At 37.8% G+C, this 24704-nt stretch overlaps 2 long non-coding RNA genes and 1 pseudogene across 3 annotated transcripts; all 3 read right to left on the bottom strand.

Annotated features, from left to right (window-relative positions):
• Positions 1 to 1099: 1099 nt before the first annotated feature.
• On the bottom strand, positions 1100 to 2072 carry LOC146936715 (uncharacterized; annotated as a pseudogene).
• A 2730-nt stretch (positions 2073 to 4802) lies between these two features.
• Positions 4803 to 6216, bottom strand: LOC146936716 (uncharacterized). Of its 2 annotated transcripts, none has more exons than XR_015030688.1 (4): positions 5973 to 6216; positions 5277 to 5377; positions 5013 to 5109; positions 4803 to 4867 (listed from the first exon to the last, which is right to left on the bottom strand). It is a non-coding gene; the product is annotated as an uncharacterized LOC146936716 (long non-coding RNA). The 2 variants fall into 2 exon arrangements; XR_015030687.1 differs by having other exon boundaries at positions 5038 to 5109; positions 5973 to 6212.
• A 3899-nt stretch (positions 6217 to 10115) lies between these two features.
• Positions 10116 to 12403, bottom strand: LOC146936717 (uncharacterized). Its single transcript, XR_015033203.1, has 2 exons — positions 12190 to 12403; positions 10116 to 10319 (listed from the first exon to the last, which is right to left on the bottom strand). It is a non-coding gene; the product is annotated as an uncharacterized LOC146936717 (long non-coding RNA).
• Positions 12404 to 24704: the final 12301 nt, after the last annotated feature.

The following is a 24704-nucleotide window of genomic DNA, read 5'->3' on the forward strand; positions in this document are numbered from 1 at the left end:
CTGGTGTGTGTGTGTAAAAATCATGGCATTTTTAAATATCATTCCATTATATATAACAGAATAAGTTAAAAGATTGGATTTTGAGAACAACTTTTGATCATATACTTGAATCGAAAATATAAATTTATGATGACAACTTACTATGAAGTTGTGAAAAGATTTCAACTTTAACACCAAACGAGATGGATTGATCGAAAAACAAGATCAACATAACAAGTTAACCTGAATTAAAAAATCAAATAGGGATTTGGAAAGAAGGGAAAGAGATAGAAATTAGTGGAAAACAAAAACCCGTGATAAGTAAGGTACTTAACTATATGTCGTGAGTGCAATGAAGAAAATACAACCTTAAATTTTGTGTGGGGAGGGGGGGGGAGAGAGAGAGAGAGAGAGAGAGAGAGAGAGAGAGAGAGAGAGAGAGAGAGAGAGAGAGAGAGAGAGAGAGATTGGATACATCATTATATAGCACAATCAAATACACAACCTTGTTTATTCCAACATGATAAATTTTGGACCGTCTTAAAAAAATGAGATTTTTTTTAACAAAAAATAAATGAGTTCATACACCATTAACTTTTTTTTGGCAGAAAAAAAGAGAGACGGAGCAAGAACATATCAAAATATTAATATCAAATAATTTTTTTTGAAATACGTGCAAAACGTCTAACAAATTTAAAGTAGCGAAGAAATAAAGATAAATACTTACAATTTTAAAAAAGTACTGCTATTTTTTTCTTTCAAAAAAGGTATAATTTTTTTTTTTTTATACTCATTTAATACAGTCAAAATTTGTTTATATTTATGATTATTGTTTTTCCCTAAAGGTATAATATATTTATTATTATTATTTTTCCCTTTTTAATTATTAATTATTTTTCCCTTTTTATTTTTGCTTTTATAATTATTAATTATTTTTCCTGTTTTCTTGTTCTTTTTCACCACATTGACACGTGTAAATTATGAATGATATTTTATATGAAATTTTGATCAAAATTTTAAATACAAATATTTGCAAAAGCTCTTGGATACATTTTTTTTTTTGATAAAGCTAGGAAATGTAATAGAAACAATCAGGAGCGGCCTGAACCTCTAACAAAAATTAGTTCATATCAACCCTAGTAGTAGGGAGAGCTAAAGATTCTCTAGTAAGAATAGAAACAACAAAAGGAGGCGCAGTGTCCCACCACTGTGCAACATATAAAGCCAGGTTCTGACCATGATTGGCCAAAATATCAGCAACTAAGTTCCCTTCTCTTAACACATGAGTACATTTGCTGCGAATATTGGAACAAAAGATCATACAGTTATGCCAGCGCACTTTCATTTTCCAAGGCACTCCATCCTTACTGTGAAAAGCTTTCACCACAGCAATGGAATCAGTTTTCAGCCAGATATTGTCCAGATTCATCGTTTTAGCCCTCTCTATTGCCAACATACAAGCACTAAACTCCGCCTCTAAGGCATTAGCATATCCAATATTTTGAACATATGCCCCAAAGAAAGTAGTAGCATAGCCTCTAAACACAACTCCAATTGATTCACAGGGAGGGGTTCCAAAGGAGGAACTATCACAGTTAATTTTGATGCAATCTTGTGGGGGAGGCTGCCAAAGCACATTGGATGGGAGAGAATCTTCTAGCTTGCATCTGGATACCAAAAAGCCTGGCCACTTTAAAATCATTCACAGCAGATGAGCCATATGTGAGCTTGAGATCAAAGTTGAGTTTTACTTCAGCCATAATGGTGTGAAATAGAGTGCTCATAGAGCTAACTTTGCTGTTGAAATATCTGGCATTACGCTCCATCCATATACTCCAAACTGTGTGCACTATAGCAGACGTCATCACATTATGCACCAGCTTACTATTGATGGCCGACGTGCACATAAGCAGATTGTGCATGGAGGAAAGATCAAGAAGATGGTCTGTTCCTTGAATGAGCCAACTCCATAATTGGTGAGTGATCTGACATCTCAAGAATATGTGCTGAGAAGATTCCGAGTATTTGTGGAAGAAACAGCAGATAGAGACTATGGTACAACCACGTTTTCTCAAATTCTCATCAGTTGGCATCTTATCTACAAGAAAAAACGCGTTTTGCGACCTTTAAAATTGACAATTGCGACTGTTAGAAGGGTCACAAATGTACATTTGCGACTGTTCCCCAACAGGCGCTGATGTTGGGGTCACAACAGTCTTTTGCGACCCTTCGTAGAACAGCCGCTCCAACCGTCGCAGATGTTATTGCGACAGTTCCCAACAGTCGCAAATGAAGGGTTTTCACTTGGTTTTGAAGGGGCTTGCGACCCTTCTCAACAGTCGCAAATGTTAATTTTTTTTTTAAAAAAAAATGGTTTTGAAGGGGCTTGCGACTCATCACAACAGTTGCAAATGTTAAATTTTTTTTTAAAAAAAATGGTTTTGAAGGGGCTTGTGACCCTTCACAACAGTCGCAATTGTTAAGTTTTTAAAAAAAAATAAAAAATAATTGAATGGGGCAGTTTTGTTGCCAATTTAAATAAATATATTATTAAATACTTAAAATACAGAAATATAAAACTAAAAATATCAAAATCTCATTCATATAATTCTTTCAAGAGTAACAATCAAAACAATAGATAAAGGACATAGTTTATACATTGAAAAACCAATACACTAGTGGGTAATCATTCAAAATAATATTACCAAAAATTAGATTAAGTAATATTCCTAAATATTGTTGGCCGGAAAAGTTGAAGAGCCTCATTACAATAGATATATCTGACTGCACAAACATGATCCATGCACTTCTATCGGTACCGCATCTACTGCTATCCTCAACAACAGACTGAAACTTTGGTGTAAGCATAGGCATCAAGAACAGAGAAATATGGACACAATAAACAATTTCGTCCAAATTCCAAGGCAAATTCAATTCCTATACTCCAGCACAATACCTTTAGAAAAAATAAATAACATGGATTAAAATTTAGAAATATTATCTCACCTTTTCAGAGACAAGTGTACTTGATGAAAAGGAATGATATTAAATCAACCAAAGATAGCAAACTTCAATTAGGTAGGTAAAGATGCTGCGTAAAACAAAGAAAAGGTGTAGTTAATTCAACTTGCTCCAACCTAGCAATTAAGTTTATAGAAACTATGTTAGAGGCTTGCATCATTTTTGAAGTTTTATGAAAATTGCTAATGCTTAACCATTATAGAGAAATGGGGTCAGTCCAGTCACTATTTGAAGGACCAATGAGTACAAATCATATACTAATATAAATAGTAAAATTCACATGGTAACCCATTTATCTAGAGCTTTCTTATGAGTACAAATCTGAAACGAAAACTACACTTTTTTTGATAAACTTCTAAACTTTCAACCCTTTCAGCCCTTAATTGCATGAAAGAATCTATACTAACAGAATATAGCATCAGCAAATACAGACTATAACAAAAATGAGCCAGTTATAGCAGTTATACAAAAGTACACGCCTGGCTACCTTCAACAAATAGGAAAACACACATTTCAGATGGTAAATGAACGTAAAACTATGCAAAGAATGTGTTTCACTATTATGCATAACAGCCTATGATAACATGATACCATCTGGTAACAACATAACCTAAGAAAACTAAAACTAGACTACTTACAAGATTCAGCTTTCCCTTTTTGGTATCAATTGGTGGACGCCTCTGCCAAGTGAAAAGGAAGTTAGACTTTTTTTCCATTAGTATTAGCACCTTACGGACTTGCAGTTAGTCCAGTTTAGTATAGTAATGTATGCTAAAGAGTTCGGTTTTGAATTCTTTCTGATGACTTTGATGTAACATCAACCAACTTTAACAAATGGTACAAGAATATTGTATCCAATGTAGTATTGTAGTTAAACTAAATAAAGATGACGCACATACCTTACAGTATCTCTTAAAGACAGAGAAGATAACATCATCATCAACAATCACTTCTGCATGCTTACGAACTAAGGTGACCCACTGGAAAAACAGGATAAATTCAAATTACAACATGGAGAGTGGAGCACTATAATTTTATCAGTAAGCCTTACCAATGTCAGCTCCTAATGACGATTAGCACCTAACTTTTTCCAGCTAGCTAGGAGGGTTTTACAAAATGGATCAATCTTCAACCGAAGTCATAAAGCCCTGTCATGTACTAGATAAGATTCAATGATAGACCATTTATCTCTAAATCTCTCTAAATGGTTTGACCTATAGTTTTACTTGGTCTTTCTTCTCTCTATGTGATTTTATTTTTAATCCTACCTTGTCAAGTACAACCGCTCATCCATTGTAATATTCACATCTCTATCACATTGTACTCTCTAAAATCCAAATGCTTCATTCTAATAATGGCTACATCTATCCATACGTCCAGTTTTTATAGTTTGGCAAACACGTCCCTTATACTCTATCAATCCTTCAACAATCCAAATTGATGCTTCTTCATCAGCTAGTATCAACTAAATTTGTGTGTTTGACAAAAACTGGAGCTACTTTTAAAGCGTAGTCTGCTACTGCAATCTGGGCCACAGCGTAATGGTAATGGATTATTATGTGAATGGAAGTTCATTGCGACCACGATTGTGACAGCATCGCTGTATTTGGATGTGATTCAAAACGCTACATTTATCATGATCACTGTTTAAAACCTTGAATTCCGCCTCACTAATATATCCTGTCCCATTTGTGTAACAAATAAACACAACTGTAGATAAAAAATGCCAAGGGAAGGGGTCCTGTATGATTGGATTGAACAACAATAAGGTTCAGTATGACAAAATCAACAATAAGGTTCCAATTTTTCCCTTGGTATCTTAGGTGACATTTTTGGGTTGTAGCGACCCTCTTTTGCATCAAGAAAGCTGTAACAATATAAACAAAATAGCTCAATTCACTTGTCAAATATCTCCATCTCACAAGGAAAATGTGTGTGTGTGTGTGTGTGTGTGTGAGCGTGGACTGATTAAAAATGTGTGTGACCAATTAAAAAAAATTAGTGCTAAGCACCTCAATAACCAAAGCCTTCTTCTACCTGTCCACGAAACTCTTTGGAGAAACCATGATATAATTGTACATATAGGAAAAGTTGTACAGAGGAACACAGCTGCACATGGTAAACAGAAACTCAGATTCTTATCATGGCAAACTAAAGTTCATGCAAAAACATATCCCAACCCCAACCAATCCTTCAAGTAAGGTTGAGAAAGGTAACGGAGAAAGAAAAATAATCATGTGGAAACTTACGTTAACACAAGACTTTAAAACACAAACCTATCTGAGAGAAGAACAAATCTTTGATTTGCAGGGTCTTCCAAAGCCGCTGACAGTAACAGCCTTTCAGCCTGAATCATACTTGATTCTCCCCATAAAACCTAAGATATGCAACACTGAATTCTTAAAGCAACTGATAAAACAACATGTTCCAATTTCATACAACATATAACAGTATTATAACTTATGTTCAACTACATCTTCATGAACCAATCAGGCTAAAATCATAAATTCTTGCTATAAGTGTCCTCAGAGAGGATCAATCATATAGATCTCGAATCAGACATAGGAGATGGAGGGGGGGGGGGGGGGGGGGGGGGGGGGGGGGGGTGGGAATAAGAGAGGATTATCATCACCCCATCAGCATTCTCAGTTACAATTTTATGTATTTGGATGACTTAGCTAAGTCATGAATAACATTATGAAATTGGCTGTGATGTCTCCATCATGTAAACATCATCACATAGCCATTAACTTGTCAAACCAACCTATTGGAAACAACCAAGTGTATGTTTGGTAAGCCAAACATATATAACATAATTAATACAATTACAAGATATCAAATTGATAACCATGTTATAGAGTGAAAAAAGGAGAGAAAATGTTGCAAGTAGAGAATGAGTCTGAGATCACTACATCATTCAAAAAAAGACTTGAAATTCACATGGCCAGAAATGAGTTACTACAAAAACATACCTGAAGCAATTTGAACTAAAGCACCACTGACGGTGCAGAGATACTAAGTTGCTTTTCGATCTTTTTCCCCTGTCTTCACTTTGTTAAGAATCTTATAAAAATCTCTAACCAGTCTCTGCAACACCATTAATGTAAAAATTAGGGGTTCAGATAATTAGAATAACATAAAGCTTTATTCAATACGATATTAATAAAATTATTTACCCTTCAATTGTAAACCCTGCCAAGAAGCCTCGGTCCCAACTACTTGCCTAAACAATCTGGAACACAAATAAAAGCAATTGATTAATGCTCTAAAACAGGCACATGTTGAACATCAAGGAAAAAAAGGCACAAAACAATCAAGTATCAGAACCTAACCAAAGTAACATAAAAAAGCCTGCCTAAACAATCTGGAATCTGGAACACAAATAAAAGGAACTGATTAATGCTCTAAAAAAGGCACAAAACAATAAACTATCAGAATCTAATCAAAGTAACATAAAAAAGCAAGCTACGGACAGTTAAGGTTACAATAATGTTATTCTTAAAGACAACATCTTTTATCTGACAGGAACCTTAAAAACAACTCATATCAGCTCATGAAATGTTATTCTTTATTAATATACCATAGCTCCCACATAACCACACACTATTGAAAATCGATAAACGCACATTAACTGACTCTCAACCTACAATACATAGATCCCACGTAATCACATACCATAGAAAATCAGTCAACACGTGTTAACTCTCAACCTTCAATTCATATCTCTTACCTAACCACGACGGCGACACCCGACGGCGAAACCTAAATGCACTAACTGCTCTCACCTAAAATGTGTTGATCTCAACTAGTTTAAAATTGGTTAGACAACACTAACAGAGTTGAATCAACATAAAAAGAACACTCAAATCAACATAGAAAAGCAGAAAATTCTTAACCAAAATTCTCACAAACACTTATGTGGGTGTGACAGTAATACATCTGACCCAAAATGCGCAATTATATTGACGATATCACACTGAATCAACCCACAACCATTTTACTTCACAAGAATATCTATAAATTTTTCCAACAGTTTCTCTCTAAAATATGTTTCTTCTTTAGGTTATATACTTTAAAATTCAAATCTACCACACAAACAACCAATCAATGGTAAAACTCAGTTTCTCACAACCCCTCATAATTTTTTTTTACCTTAGGTTTCAAATTAACTAATTAAATCAAAAATAAAATAAAAAACATTACATATGAATTTCACTGTAGTGCATCTAAACCAAAATTGACATAATTATTATAACAATCTAAAACTAAAGTTACCCACAACAAATTTTGCCATGAGCATTGAAATTAGGGTAAGAAAGAAACTAGGGTTATAGTGTATCTTAAGCTGAGAAAGCAGATTTGAAGCAGAATCGAAGCTGGGTAAGAAAACAGCTTTGAATCGAGGAACTATGAAGAAAAGGAAGAAGAGGAACAGTGAAGGTGCGGTTGGTTTTATGCTTCAATTGAGTGAAGGAATGAGGAACGGTGAAGAAAAGGAAAAAGAGGAACGGTGAAGAAAAGGAAAAAGAGGATTGGTGCGGTTTATGCTTCGATTGAGTGAGATTTGAGATTGGCGATGGCTAGTGCAAGCAAGGATAATACTTTGATTGCTTCGATAACCATTGGTTTGTGCAAGCAATGAAGCAACCGATTGAGTGAAGATTCGGTTAGTGAGATTGAGATTTAGGTTCCAATCTGGGGGAAGTGAGATTGTGGGTGAGGGTGTTGGAAATTTAGGTTTCATCTAGATTTGGGAGGAAAGTGAGATTGAGAAATTAAATGTTGTAGGGTTTTGGAGGTCTGGGAGGGAGACTGAAATTGGAAAAGCGGGAGTGTGAAATTATCTGGTCAAAAACTTTGTTGTGAAGGCGCATAAAAAATAAGCTATAAAACCTGCGACCCTAGCTTGAACCAAACAGTCGCAACAACAGTCGCAAAAGTGTAATTTGCGACAGTTATAAGCCAAGGGTCGCAGTGTGAGTGTCGCAAAATGATGACAAATTTCTTGTAGTGTTATTCAACAGGAGTCGCCATGAGATAAAGGCTCTAGAGGGAGGAATGTAAGCATTCCAAAGAAGTTTATGCCAAGGTGCCAAAGGGCCATGAGGGGATAAGAAATCCAAGGCAAGCTTATTAGTGAGAGAGCCATCAACAGCATAATGCCAATTGAGTTTATCAGAAAGAGGTTCTAATGGAAGAGGGATCTTGAGGATCTTATCAGTTAGAGTTGCATCTTTAAGAATGAAAAAATCCAGGAGACACCAAGAGCCAGCCTCAATATAATCTGCCACTTGCATGTTCAGAGTGCTATGCAAGCTTTCTGGAATCATCCAGTGGTCCACTATGGGAGAGTCAAGCCACTTGTCAGTCCAGAAATGTATTTGATTGCCAGTGCCAACACTCCAGGAAGCATGCTGATGTATCAAGCTCACATAGGGCTTCATTCCAGACCATATAGAGGATGTGAAGTGATATCCCCTTCCCATGTTTTAAGAACCGAGGTCTGCAAAGCTTAGTCCATTGTTCATCTGAGACTATAAGCTTCCAGCAGAGATGAAGCATAGCCGCTTTGTTGAAAGTGAGAGGGTCCTTTATAGCTAAGCCACCTTCCTTAAGAGGTATGCAAATATTTTGCCAAGAGACCGTACAAATCTTTCTATGGTTAACATCTCCACTCCAAAGGAAGTTTCTGATATGTTTGGCTAACCCAGATAGAAGATTATGGGGCCATTTATACACCTGAAAAGAGTAGACCAGCATACTATAAATAACCACATTAATTAGCTGCACATGACCCATTATGGATAATAACCTGCCTTTCCAAGATGCCATTTTAGCAATAATTCTATCCAATATAGGCTTAAGATGTCTAGCCTTAGGTTTGCCTTTGAAAAGAGGGAGGCCTAAGTAAGAGAAGGGAAAGCTACCCTGAGTAAAGCCAGTTAAAGTTGTAATTGCCCTTTTCCTGGATAACAACATATGCACAGTGTAGAACTTGCTTTTGGAGGCGTTTATCCTTTGACCAGAGAAGCTACCATATGTATCAAATAAATTCATGATTTTTCTGATGTTAGAGAGAGTCCCTTTATAGAAGATAAGGACATCATCAGCATATAGGCAGTGACTAGGCACCATAGCGCCCCTGCAAACTTTGATTTGGGAGATTTTGCCTCACAAAACCAAATCTGCTAACCCTCTGCTGAGCACTTCTTCAGCCAAACAGAAGAGAAGGGGAGAAAGGGGGTCCCCCTGCCTCACTCCCCTAGTACAGGAGAAAAACCCAACAGCCTTGCCATTGATATTGATGGACAACTTAGCAGAATGGAGAATAGTAACAATCCACTGGTAGAAACATTGATGAAAACCAAAGCACTGCAAGACCTTGAGAAGAAATTCCCAGTTAATGGTATCAAAACCCTTTTTAATATCAATTTTGAGAGCAATTCCCTCTTTTGAAGAATTCTTATGTAATATATTAACAGCTTCAGATGCCACCACCGTGCAATCCTGAATATGTCTCCCTGGAATAAAGCCTCTTTGATGTTCAGAGATAATTCTAGCTGCAATATGTCCCAGTCTGTCTGCAAGAATTTTAGTAATGATCTTGAATTGAAAGTTGGCCAGGGCAGTAGGCCTAAAATTATCTAAGCTATCTTCACCAGATACTTTTGGAAGAAGAATGAGCAAATTGGAATTAAGATTAAGCATGATAAAATTGTTGGTGAAGAAGAATTGAGTGGCCTGACTAACATCAGAAGTGGCCAGAGTACCCATCTGGGCCAGGAGCAGAGTCACCACTTAAATTGAAGACTGCAGATTTTATTTCATCATCTAGAGGAATAGAAATGAGCTGCTGATTTTCTTCAAAAGAGACTAAGCAGGGAATAAGCTTGTCAGGTAAGTCAATAGCAGAATATGAACAAGGAGCAGAGAAAATATTGGTATAGTACTTGAGGACATGTTCCTCAATTTTATCAGATGATGTATGTAACACCCCGTTTTCCCAACATAAAAATTTCATTTAAAATCAGAGTATTAAATTCATAACGGAATGCCACACACTACTTTAACATCTCAAAACAGATAAAAATAATTATCCTCCAAAATCAACTTCATGAAAAATCTTAAACTGTTGCAGCGGAAAATAGTTCAACATTTAAAAGTCTTGGCACGCAGGCCTTATTGGAAATTCTCATAAATTAGTTCATAAAAGAAACACGTAAGGAATAGAAGTAAAAGCAAGCCCCCATCCCGTTACGTATCAGAGCACCTAGACACCAACTGAGAGTCCACTCATGAACGCCTCTAATCTTTATTACCTGCACATTACCCACGGTCGAGGCAACATATACGCAGAAGGGGTGAGATTTCATAATCAATACATTAAGAATATAATCCAATAAAATGCATTTAACAACTTAAACATTAATAACATATCAACAATTAGCATATTTTTCATTTCATAACAAATACAATCATCAAATACCATTACTAATTTTCATCACAAATCATAATCAACATAACACTTAACTTGACGACACAACTCATCTTTGACCATGCAACTCTATCAACTCAACAACAACTTAACAACACAACTCTTCTTTGACCATGCAACTCTATCAACTCAACAACAACTTGACAACTTAAACATCATGAACTTCTTGATATGCAAATGCATGTGGTACCAATCAACAACAAAATGAGCATAATGGCTCTTCAACGTGTGAGCACAAAGGCTGCCGGGCCTAAAGCCCCCAACTTTAATGAGCACAAAGGCTGCCGGGCCTAAAGCCCCCAACTTTAATGAGCACAAAGGCTGCCGGGCCTAAAGCCCCCAACTTTAATGAGCACAAAGGCTGCCGGGCCTAAAGCCCCCAACTTTAATGAGTATGCAATGAACTCAACTTCCAACAACTTAGACAACAACATAAACAACTCATACGACTCATAATCATGGACCACTCCTTGAATTCTACAACATAGACCGACTCATGCAATTTCAAGACACTAACAGTCAAAAGCAGGGAACAGCAGCAAGATACAATATTTAATAACATTTGAATGCGTTAACATCATCTAAGGTATGAATTACATCAACATAAATACCATAAAGCATCATTATAACATTCATGCAACCACACTTCTAATCTCAGTCACCTGAACAGACTGCAGGGTCTATAAAAACATCCTAAACAGCTCTCTTACTTAATTCTAAGGTCAACTCAAGACTACACGTGCGAAGGGATCGCATCGGGACAATTTTGGGCAACTAACAGCCTAACTCGCAGTGGCGAGTAACTCTGCTCGCAATGGCGAGCAAAGCGTGCATTCTGGGTTCCTAAGTCCTTACTCGCAGTGGCGAGTTATTCTGCTCGCAGTTGCGAGCTTACAGGTCACTCGCAGTTGCGAGTTGCATTGCTCGCAGATGCGAGCTCTGGGTTCTAGCTCGCCGTTGCGAGTGTTCTTGCTCGCAGATGCGAGCGATGAATGTCAGTACGGCCAGAAACCTAAAAATCACAACTTTTCACCTATATTCATGATTCCTTCATCCAAATAGCATCTAATTATCATCTTAAGTCATATCTAAGGTCTGTACACTAATTTTGCATCAATCTAACATCTGTTCTTGATTCATTCATCAAAATTGATCCTAAACCTAATTCTCAATTCTCACCAAAACTTAACCTAATCATGCTAAATTCATCCTATAGAATTATACCCTTAATAATATTGAAAATTAGTCTCACCCTTACCTGATAATAGCAGAATCGCAGCCCTCCTTTGGTTCTTATCTCTTTCTGACTTTTCTCCCTTTTTCTCCAAAAACGTACGTACTACTTTTCCTAACTTATGTCTGTCTATTTATCTCTCCTTTTTACTCTTCTCACTACTAATTGCTCATCTCACCACGCAGCCCAATCTTTAATATTTTTATTTTATTTCTCATATCTTATTTTATTTAATAATAAAATAAGTCACACCAACATAACAACTTCACAACATCAATATACTTCACGTCATTCTAGAAAATCACATAATTTATCTATAAATCATGCAAACTATTTAAATTCTTAAATCATATAAATATATATATAAATAATTATATAAATCCTCATTAAATTAAGTAATAATTAAGACGGGCGTTACAACTCTCCCCAACTTATAGAATTTTCGTCCTCGAAAATTTACCTCAAGCAAACAACTCTGGGTAAGACTCCATCATCTTACTCTCCAGCTCCCACGTCAAGCTTTCACCAGTAGTGCCGCTCCAAACAACTCTCACTAGAGGTATTTCTTTGCCTCTCAACGTCTTCATTTTGCGATCATCAATCCTCAAAGGTAAAGTCTCCACCGTAAGGTTGTCTCTAACCTACACGTCATCACTCTGAATCACATAGGACGGGTCTGGAACATACTTCCTCAGCTGCGACACATGAAACACATCGTGCAAATTCGATAAATGCGGTGGTAAGCCAACTCTATAAGCCACCGTGCCAATTCTCTCAGATATCTGATAAGGACCAATAAACTTTGGAGTCAACTTCTTTGACTTCAATGCACGACCAACACTGGTCGTTGGGGTAACTCTCAAGAACACATGGTCTCCCTCTTGAAACTCAAGGTCTTTCTTACGCTTATCATGGTAACTCTTCTGTCGACTCTGCGACGCTTTCATCTTCTCTTGAATCATTTTCACCTTCTCAGTAGTCTGTTGAACAATTTCTGGTCCTAGAACCACACTTTCACCGGTCTCAAACCAACACAACGGAGTCCTACACCTCCGACCATACAAAGCCTCGAAAGGTGCCATCCCAATACTTGAATGATAGCTGTTATTATAAGTGAACTCTATCAACGGAAGATGACTATCCCAAGTTCCACCTTGCTCAAGTACACAAACTCTCAACAAGTCTTCGAGTGACTGAATTGTTCTTTCCGACTGACCATCTGTCTGAGGATGATAAGCCGAACTCAATCTCAACTTAGAGCCTAAAGCCTCCTGCAAACTCTTCCAAAATCTAGAAGTAAATCGTGGGTCTCTATCTGACACAATGCTCGATGGAACACCATGCAGCTTCACAATGTCTCGAATATAAATATCTGCCAACTGAGCCACAGGAAAACTAATATTAATCGGAAGGAAATGTGCCGACTTCGTCAATCTGTCAACAATCACCCAAATTGCGTCATTCCCTTTAGGAGTATTTGGAAAACTCGTCACAAAATCCATGGATATATTATCCCATTTCCATTCTGGTACATCTAACGGTGTCATCAACCCAGCAGGTTTCTGATGCTCTACCTTCGACTTCTGACAAATCAAACAAGAGTACACAAATTGTGCCACATCACGTTTCAATCCTGACCACCAAAACAGCTTCTTTAAATCATGATACATCTTTGTAGCTCCCGGATGAATGCTCAAGCTACTCCTATGACTCTCTTCCAGAATCATCCTTTTTATCTCATCATTGTCTGGAATACAAATCCTACCTCGGAACCTCAACACACCTTGATCATCGACTTTAAAGTCACCATCTTCAGTTTGATTACTAGCAACCAACAAGTCCACAAACTTAACATCAACCTTCTGTGCATCTCTAATACTTTTCAAGAAATCGTTATCAATTTTCAGCATTCCTAACTTAATGCTCCGAGATGACATTTCACAAACTAAGCTCATATCTCTAAACTGTTCAAGTAATTCAAATTCCTTCACCATCATAGCAGACATATGTAAACTCTTCCTACTTAAGGCATCCGCAACAACATTAGCTTTACCCGGATGGTAATTCAAACTAAAGTCATAATCCTTCAACAATTCGAGCCACCGTCGCTGTCGCATATTCAATTCTTTCTGATCAAACAAATACTTCAAGCTCTTGTGATCACTAAACACCTCGAATCTCGAACTATACAAGTAGTGTCTCCAAATCTTAAGGACAAATACGACTGCAGCTAATTCAAGGTCATGAGTAGGATAGTTTCGTTCATGAGTTCTCAACTGTCTTGATGCATAAGCAACAACTTTACCATCTTGCATAAGCACACCGCCTAAACCCAATTTGGAAGCATCACAATACACCGCAAAAGGTTCATCAGGTTTTGGCAAAATCAAAACTGGAGCCGTCGTCAAACGCTTCTTCAATTCATTAAAACTGTTCTCACAATGAACATCCCACACAAAGGTTTTACTTTTACACGTCAACTGAGTTAACGGAAGTGCCAACTTAGAAAATCCTTCTATAAATCTTCGATAGTATCCTGCCAAACCCAAAAAGCTTCTAATCTCTGTAACTGACTTAGGAGTCTCCCATTGTGATACTGCTTCAACTTTAGATGGATCGACTGCAATACCACTACCAGAAATAACATGGCCCAGAAAACTTACCTCGTTCAACCAGGATTCACACTTAGACAATTTAGCATACAACTTCTTCTCTTTCAGCACTTGCAAAACGATTTTCAAATGTTCTGCATGTTCTTCTTCTGTCTTAGAGTAAATCAAAATATCATCGATGAACACAACCACAAAGCGATCCAAAAATGCATGGAAAATGCGATTCATATACTCCATAAACACGCCAGGCGCATTTCTCACACCAAAAGGCATCACCTTATATTCATAATGACCATATCGCGTCCTAAAGGCCGTCTTCTGCATGTCTTCATCTTTTACTTTAATCTGATGATAACCCGACCTTAAATCAATCTTGCTGAACACACGTGCACCCACCAGCTGGTCCATCAAATCATCAATTCTAGGAAGTGGATATCTATTCTTTATAGTTACTTTATTCAGTTGTCGATAATCAATGCACAACCTCATACTTCCATCTTTCTTCTTAACCAATAATACCGGCGCCCCCCAAGGTGAAACACTCGGTCTAATGAACTTCTTATCTAGCAATTCCTCCAACTGTTTCTTCAACTCAGCCAACTCAGAAGCTGACATACGATAAGGTGTCATAGACACAGGCTTCGTTCCCGGAACAAGGTCAATAGAAAATTCAACTTCTCTCTCCGGTGGTACATCAGGGATTTCATCAGGGAAAACTTCAGGAAAATCACACACCACCTGCAACTTATCAATCACTGCTTGATTCTCCAAAGATAAGGATGCCATCAAGGAAAACATCAAGATCCCATCACGTTCTAATTGCTTCAGCTGCTGAGTAGACAAAAATTCTGCTCCACTTTCCTCTTCAGCAGAAGAGAAACGCACCGACTTACTAAAACAATTAATGAGAACATGGTTGTACTCTAACCAGTTCATACCAAGAATTACATCCATTCCACTCAGAGGCAGACAAACTAAATCAATCTCAAAATCACGATCAAACATAGACAAAGGACATCGTAAACAAACAAGAGAAGTAGTCACCGAACCCTTAGCTGGAGTTTCGACGACCATTTCTCCACTCATATCAGACACAGCAAGACCCAACTTAGAAGCACAATCAAAAGCAACAAAACAATGTGTAGCACCAGTATCAATAATAGCAACTAAAGGAGTATTGTTAATATAACAAGTACCTCTGATCAAACGATCCTCATTTTCAGTCTGAGTACCAGTCGAAGCAAACACTTTCCCTCTAGTCTGAGTCTTCTTCGGATTCGTACACTGAGACCCAATATGACCCTCTTCTTTGCAGTTAAAACACACAATGTCCGCATGCTTACACTCTGCAAGTGTATGTCCTTTACTGCCACAACGAAAGCACCGTTTAATATCCTTAGTACAAGCATTACTCTTATGGCCTTTCTCGCCACAAGTGTAACAAACAACCTCAGCACCAGCATCCTTCTTATTTGACCTCCTCTCATCATTAGCTCTTCCTTTTCCTTTGTCAGCAGGAGCACTGTAAGGCTTTGGGCGACTTTGTTGGCCCTTACCCCTCTTCTCACTCATAATCTTATAATGAGCTTTGCTGTCATCTTCATAGATTCTGCATCTGCTCACCAAAGTAGAAAAGTCACGGATCTGTTGGTAACCAATGGCTCGCTTAATATCAGCACGCAAACCATTCTCGAACTTGATACGCTTAGAGAACTCAGCATTGTCCCCAGTGTAGTGTGGATAGAACTGAGCCAGCTCCACAAACTTTGCTGCATACTCTGTCACCGACATGTTTCCTTGCTTCAGCTCAAGGAACTCGATCTCTTTTCTTCCGCGAACATCCTCAGGAAAATATCTGTTTAGGAACTCTCTCTTAAACACAACCCAAGTAATAACTGCATCATCCTGCTCTAGGGTAGGTTGGAGGCTCACCCACCAGTCATCAGCTTCCTCAGCCAGCATATGCGTTCCAAAACGCACCTTCTGGTCATCAGTACATTGCATAACTCTGAAAATTCTCTCAACCTCCTTGAGCCACGTCTGTGCTCCATCAGGGTCGTACCTTCCTTTGAAGGTAGGAGGATGATTTCTCAGAAAGGTCTCCAACATTCTCACATCAGCATTCGCACCAGCACCAGCATTTGGATGTTGTCCCACAGCTTGGGCCACAGCTTCCAAAGCCGCAGCAATCGCAGCATCATTTCTTCCAGCCATTCTAGTCCTCTTATAGCAAATAAGATTCGCAGCCTCCAGGTCTCTTCTCTGCACAACATGCAACATTTAGAATATCATAATAGTGGTATTCCAACTCCTAAAGACACAACTCGACTCACTACTTGGCCGGACGGACCGACCTGCTCTGATACCAATTGTAACACCCCGTTTTCCCAACATAAAAATTTCATTTAAAATCAGAGTATTAAATTCATAACGGAATGCCACACACTACTTTAACATCTCAAAACAGATAAAAATAATTATCCTCCAAAATCAACTTCATGAAAAATCTTAAACTGTTGCAGCGGAAAATAGTTCAACATTTAAAAGTCTTGGCACGCAGGCCTTATTGGAAATTCTCATAAATTAGTTCATAAAAGAAACACGTAAGGAATAGAAGTAAAAGCAAGCCCCCATCCCGTTACGTATCAGAGCACCTAGACACCAACTGAGAGTCCACTCATGAACGCCTCTAATCTTTATTACCTGCACATTACCCACGGTCGAGGCAACATATACGCAGAAGGGGTGAGATTTCATAATCAATACATTAAGAATATAATCCAATAAAATGCATTTAACAACTTAAACATTAATAACATATCAACAATTAGCATATTTTTCATTTCATAACAAATACAATCATCAAATACCATTACTAATTTTCATCACAAATCATAATCAACTTAACACTTAACTTGACGACACAACTCATCTTTGACCATGCAACTCTATCAACTCAACAACAACTTAACAACACAACTCTTCTTTGACCATGCAACTCTATCAACTCAACAACAACTTGACAACTTAAACATCATGAACTTCTTGATATGCAAATGCATGTGGTACCAATCAACAACAAAATGAGCATAATGGCTCTTCAACGTGTGAGCACAAAGGCTGTCGGGCCTAAAGCCCCCAACTTTAATGAGCACAAAGGCTGCCGGGCCTAAAGCCCCCAACTTTAATGAGCACAAAGGCTGCCGGGCCTAAAGCCCCCAACTTTAATGAGCACAAAGGCTGCCGGGCCTAAAGCCCCCAACTTTAATGAGTATGCAATGAACTCAACTTCCAACAACTTAGACAACAACATAAACAACTCATACGACTCATAATCATGGACCACTCCTTGAATTCTACAACATAGACCGACTCATGCAATTTCAAGACACTAACAGTCAAAAGCAGGGAACAGCAGCAAGATACAATATTTAATAACATTTGAATGCGTTAACATCATCTAAGGTATGAATTACATCAACATAAATACCATAAAGCATCATTATAACATTCATGCAACCACACTTCTAATCTCAGTCACCTGAACAGACTGCAGGGTCTATAAAAACATCCTAAACAGCTCTCTTACTTAATTCTAAGGTCAACTCAAGACTACACGTGCGAAGGGATCGCATCGGGACAATTTTGGGCAACTAACAGCCTAACTCGCAGTGGCGAGTAACTCTGCTCGCAATGGCGAGCAAAGCGTGCATTCTGGGTTCCTAAGTCCTTACTCGCAGTGGCGAGTTATTCTGCTCGCAGTTGCGAGCTTACAGGTCACTCGCAGTTGCGAGTTGCATTGCTCGCAGATGCGAGCTTTGGGTTCTAGCTCGCCGTTGCGAGTGTTCTTGCTCGCAGATGCGAGCGATGAATGTCAGTACGGCCAGAAACCTAAAAATCACAACTTTTCACCTATATTCATGATTCCTTCATCCAAATAGCATCTAATTATCATCTTAAGTCATATCTAAGGTCTGTACACTAATTTTGCATCAATCTAACATCTGTTCTTGATTCATTCATCAAAATTGATCCTAAACCTAATTCTCAATACTCACCAAAACTTAACCTAATCATGCTAAATTCATCCTATAGAATTATACCCTTAATAATATTGAAAATTAGTCTCACCCTTACCTGATAATAGCAGAATCGCAGCCCTCCTTTGGTTCTTCTCTCTTTCTGACTTTTCTCCCTTTTTCTCCAAAAACGTACGTACTACTTTTCCTAACTTATGTCTGTCTATTTATCTCTCCTTTTTACTCTTCTCACTACTAATTGCTCATCTCACCACGCAGCCCAATCTTTAATATTTTTATTTTATTTCTCATATCTTATATTATTTAATAATAAAATAAGTCACACCAACATAACAACTTCACAACATCAATATACTTCACGTCATTCTAGAAAATCACATAATTTATCTATAAATCATGCAAACTATTTAAATTCTTAAATCATATAAATATATATATAAATAATTATATAAATCCTCATTAAATTAAGTAATAATTAAGACGGGCGTTACAATGTAAAAACCTCACCCCCGTATTTCATATAACTGATATTGCTCTGAGCTTCTCTGATCTTCACAATTCTGTGAAAAAATGTTGTATTCCTGTCTCCTGCTATGAATTGATTGGATTTAGCTTTGTCCCTCCATAAATGATTAACAAGATGTAAGGTCTGACAATAATTGCTGATACAAGCCCGCTCTTCAGCTGATTTAGCAGGACTGATGCCATGTTGGTCAATGTAGAGTTGTACATCCTCTAAATGCTTCTGTGCAAGACTCAGTTGATGGTTCAAGTCGCCAACCACAGATTTGTTCCATCTCTGAAGTTTGGGTTTAAGGGATTTAAGCTTGTAATGCAAGATGTGCATAGGGGTGCCAGTCACCTGGCAACTCCAGTGATTAGAAATAACCTCTTTACAGCTGTCAACTTCAGTCCAAAATTTGAAGAATTTGAACCTAGGAATGATGCCCACTTGAGCATATTTGCTAAGAGTAATAAGCAGAGGAAAATGGTCAGAAAAACATCGGATGAAAGTGTTGCAACTTATGGAATACCAGTTGTCAATCCAGAGGTCATTGCAAACCGCTCTATCAAGTCTCTGGGCTATGAAGGCAGCTCCTTCTCTTTTGTTAGTCCAGGTGTAATGCACCCCTTTAGTGTCTAGGTGGATGAAAGAATTAGTGTTGGTCCATCGCCTAAAGTCCCCACAAGCTCCCTGGTGAGGTAGTCTGACACCAAGCTTTTCATGGGAGCCTAGAATAGTGTTGAAGTCACCCAAGAATAACTAGGGACCTGGATGGAGATTAATTTGATCATTGAGGGTCTCCCAAGTATAAAGTGTGGCCGCATAAACAACTGCTAAGTAAATGATAGTTCCTTCAGACATACAAGAAAGAATCAGACATTGCTCATGGACAAGTAAAACAGTAGGACAATAAGAAGAATTCCAGAATCCCCAAATATTAGGGATATTATTATTTCTAATGTTCTCAACATGATTTATCAAATTCATTCTCTTCCAAAGCCAGACAAGGATAGAATCAAATCTGACCATAGGTTCAGCAATGAAAAGAAAATCAGGTTTATTGTCTTGAATCATTTGATTGAGATGTAACTAAGTGTCAGAGTTACCCACGCCCCTTGCGTTCCAAAAAATGATCTTCATGTATCAGATTTTTGTTGACTGTTCTTTTTGGCTCTTGTAAGAACTTTTTCTGAACCGGGAGAATTCTGATTCTTAGGACTCTTGTGCTTTTTTGCTTTCTTCGTGCTTTTGACTGTACTGCCTGCTTCTAGATACTTTTGTGCCACGGGATGGAGCTCCATAAAGTCAAACTTTTCTGAGTCAGTCACTGGCTCACTCGTGCTATCTGAGGCATTCTCAGTATCAAATTCCTCCCCACAAAACTTGCTAATGATCTGAACGCTCTTCAAGCCAGCAGCGAAAAATTGGATCAATTGGTATTTTTCAAGATTGGTCCCTTGTTAGGACCAAGAGGCTCAAATAAATTGGTAACCTGGGCTCCATTTACGCCAGTCAGCTGGCTCTCCTCTATTGGATCACAAGCCTTGCAAGCTGAGGCAGAGGCAACACTAGGGAAATACGTCCTCCCAGTGAGGTTGTCCTGCGCCAGAGATGATGAGCCAGGTCTGGGGAAAGTCTGCCTCGCAGGCTTGGACAACAACAACTGAGTGTTGGGAACACTAATGATATCTGTAGAGGGCCTTTTTTCAGTTCACTAGGTGCCTCTACGTTATCATTTTGAACCAAACAGTCAATCTCGTTGGATACAAGTTCAACTGGCTCAAGTATGGAAACTGAGCTGTCAACAGGTTCCTTCTCAATTAGCAAGGCCTCCCCTTCAGGAAGTTCATTATCAGAATTAGCCAAAATCTCAAAGGCATTTGTGAGATTTAATGATGAGGGAAGAATATTCCCCTTCTGGTTTACTGCATTCTCAGTCACAACCTCATTAAATCCTTCCTGCGTAGTCAGATTTTGCTGATTGGAGTGTGAAGATAAATCAACAAACAGAGTGGAGTTTGAGACATCAATCAAAGTCTTGTTCTTCTCAGTTTTGTTCTCAGATTGTAGAGCTGGTTGGGGTGGATTCATAGCAGGGGCTTGTTGTTTGTTCTGATGGGGGGTGGATTCCCTGAGTTGGTGTGTAATGGCTTGCGTTTCTGACTGCTTCACCGGTTGTCTATGTGTAATAGCAGTGGAGTGTTGTTTATTGTTCATAGCATTGCCCTTGTTTTTGGACGGACCATAAGATTTTGGTGCCAACTTCGAGCAAGATTGAATGGTATGACCAATCATTTTGCAGTTCCCACAAAATAGAGGTTGTCTCTCGTATTGAATTTGGATGGAAATAGCATGCCCTTCACTTTCAATCACCACAGATTTAAACATAGGTTCAGAGAGATCCACATCTACTAGGATTCTAGCGTAAAGACCAAAGCGTCGTTGTAGCGTTGCTTCATCAATAGAGAGGGGTGTACCTAGTCCTGATGCAACCTCCATAAGGGTTTTCTTCCGCGAATACTCTTGGGGAAAATTCAGGAGTCTCACCCAGATTTGGGCGTGTGTCTGAACCTGAGACTGAGGTGTAAAGGCTCTAGACCAACAGTAGAAGCGAAGTAATTCCGGCTTGAGATTCACAGCCCCCAAAGCCCATATCTTATGCATTTCATCAATGGAGCTGAAGCGAAGTTCAAAGAAACCTTTGCCTAGCGGAATCAACTCCCAATAGCGCAAGCTTGGCCATAGCTGATTGAGCTTCTGCTTCAGAGCTTGGGTGGGTAGAGGCGAGTCCCCCTTACTCATTATCATTCTTCCATGTAGGCTGCTTCTGCAATCTGCAATACCATTCTCTAGTTCGTCCTGAGAAATTTTGATACGAACGGAGTTCCGCATCACAACTTTGGGAGGGAGATGAGAAAGATGTACCTCACCGGAGTTAGACAGCGCCTGAGCAAAGGATTTACCAACTTCCGGTGCCTTCGCTACCATCTTCACAGCGTCATCCATCTTCGCTAGGAAGGGCCAAGGACAAATCGAATTACCAGAGGCCATAATCAGAGATGACCACACCACCGTGAAAACACAAACACACCAACGCAGAGAACAAGTTGAAAACGATAACGCAGCAAACCAACCAGTCAACAGACTTCACCGGCGGAAACCGAGATCTCCGGTGAACGAAGACAGATTGAACCCAGATCAAAGAACGGAACTAGCAAAGACCCACCTAGCTGTGAGCTTCAGTGAAAAGAAACCAGCTCACCGGAGCAAAGCCAGATCTCGAGACACAAACAGAAACAGGAGCACTTACAGTCTGAGATCTGTCTTAATCGTCGAAGCAAGGGTGAAAACAGAGTGTGAGGAGTTTAGGAGAAGGAAAGGCGAGAAAAATCCAAGAGAAAAGACCGAAATCGAGCTCACCGGATCGTCGCCGGAGTTTCGCCGAAATTCGCCCGAAAATCGCCACTCATTCTATCCATGAGAAAAGCCAAGTGTTTTGTATTTTTTCTTTTTTAATAAAATACACAACCTTGTTTATTCCAACAACAAAAATCATATACAATCTTAAAAAATGAGATTTTTTTACCAAAAAATAAATGAGTTCATACATCATTATTTTTGTTTTTTGAAAAAGAAAAAAAACAGAGAGAGATGATACATGAACATATAAAAATATTGGTATCAAATACAATTTTTTTTAATATGCATACTGTCTAAAAGATCAAAAGTTGAAGAGAAATAAAGATAATTGCATACCATTTCATACGTAAGACGGTGTCAGTATTTCAATTTCAATGTAGACTCCATTTTTTTTTTGGCTTTTAAGGTATAAAAAAAGTATTTTCTAAAAAACAAAAGGTATAAAAAAGTGTTACTATTTTTTTTCTTTCAAAAAAGGTATAAAATATTTTTTGATGCTCATTTAATACAGTCAAAATTTGTTTACATTTAGTACAGAATATTTTCAATACTCAGTTAATACAGTCAAATTTTTTTATATTTATGATTATTATTTTACCCTTTTTTCTTGAAGGAGATTATTATTTTACCCTTATTAATTATTAACTATTTCTGATTTTACAATATGAATTCTCTCTTTCAATCTTCATTATAGAATGTCACATATGATGCTAGTATTTTAATAATCAAATAACACAAATAAAAAAAAAATATATGTCATCTATTAAAAAGTTACTCTCGTCTCATAATTATTTCTTCCATTTCTCTATAATTATTGAGTGTGACTTTCACCACAATACCTTTTAAAATAAATATAAAAAATTACACTAAAGTACTACAATGAATATTTGTAGAAAATATAATACAAAACGAATGCACTCTTTTAACTTTCATTATAATATTTATTACTTGTTACCAATAGTACATGTATGATAATGGTGAACGAAAATAATACTAGTATTTTATAAGACTACTTTAATAATTTTTAAGAAAAAAAAATTAGTAAAAGTAGTATTATAGATTTTTTTTGGGCTGTATGATTACCCCTATTTTATTTATATATTTTTTGTTAATTGTGAAATAATCAAATGAAGGTCACTCATTATAGAACAAAATAAGTGTGTGTGTGTTATCAAATACACATAAAAATGAGGTGTAAAAAATTATTAGTTTATATGTCCCATAATATTTGGTGTATTTGACAATTTCACAAAGATTAAGGAAAGATGTGGAATGAAATAAAGATTATGATTATTTTACCCAACCATTTTATTATCTTAAACTAGCGTTTATCTGTTCTTTTTATTGCGCTAAACATATAAATTAGGAATAGTAATTTGTATGAAAGTTTGATTTTCACTAATATGCTCTCTCCTCTGCCCGTAACTGTCTTTTTTCGGCGACGTAACAATCTTCCGGCATAGCTTCTTCTCCGGCGTTACTCCGATGAGGTTTCTTCTTCGATTCTTCTCGGTTTTCTCTGCTTCGTTGTTCTGCTAGAGCCTCTTTCTCTGTTTCTCCATGGTTTGTCCTTGGCCGTTTCTCAGTTCCATGGATTCGGCACCCTCCACGGCGGCGAAGAAGGACAAAAATGGTAAATCTTTTCCGCAAGCATTATCTGCATCTTATGAATTTCAACTTAGTCAATTTCCTCCCAAAGTTGTAAAGGGCGACTCTGTTCATATCAAAATCTCTCAAGATGAGTATGAATTTGGAATCGTAGATTGTCGGTGTAATCATCATGTTAGATTGAAATTGCAAAAAGGTGATTCTCCTTTGAAAACTTTAGCTTAGAAATTCAAGCTTGCATGCATGTGGCACAGTCTGAAGAACGGGGATGTTCTTCCGTTGTGAAAGCTTTTATTTTTATTTAGCTTCAGCTCCATTTAAGATATGAGGAAGGATTGGGCTATGGGGGTTTTGAATCTGAGGCCTGGAATCCTCCGTTTCTATTGTTTGACCATAGATTTCATCCCACAAGCTCAGATTCAAACTCATGCCCAGATATGGGTTAGATTCATGCACTTGCCCCATGAATATTGGAGAAGGAAAACTCTGCTTGAAATTACTTCAGGTTTGAGAACCCCCTTGACTATTGATGAAGTCACCCAAAACAAGTGATTTAGTTTATCTGCTAGAATTCTTATTGATGTGGATCTATCTAAGAAGTTGTTTGAAAATGTGGTGGTATAAAGAGAGGGACATTCTCTGTCCATTAAAGATGTTTGCCATCTTTCTGTCACCATTGCAAAGCTATTGGCCACAATTTGCAAAATTGCTTGAAATTTTGATCTCTGGACAAACAAGAAGGTACCTCAAAACCTAGCAGAAAAATTGTTATTGTTTCCCCTAATCAGAA

The sequence above is a fragment of the Medicago sativa genome, chromosome 3 (assembly GCF_051527215.1).
Source record: "Medicago sativa cultivar Bolivia chromosome 3, Bolivia_mono, whole genome shotgun sequence".
NCBI lineage: Eukaryota > Viridiplantae > Streptophyta > Magnoliopsida > Fabales > Fabaceae > Medicago > Medicago sativa.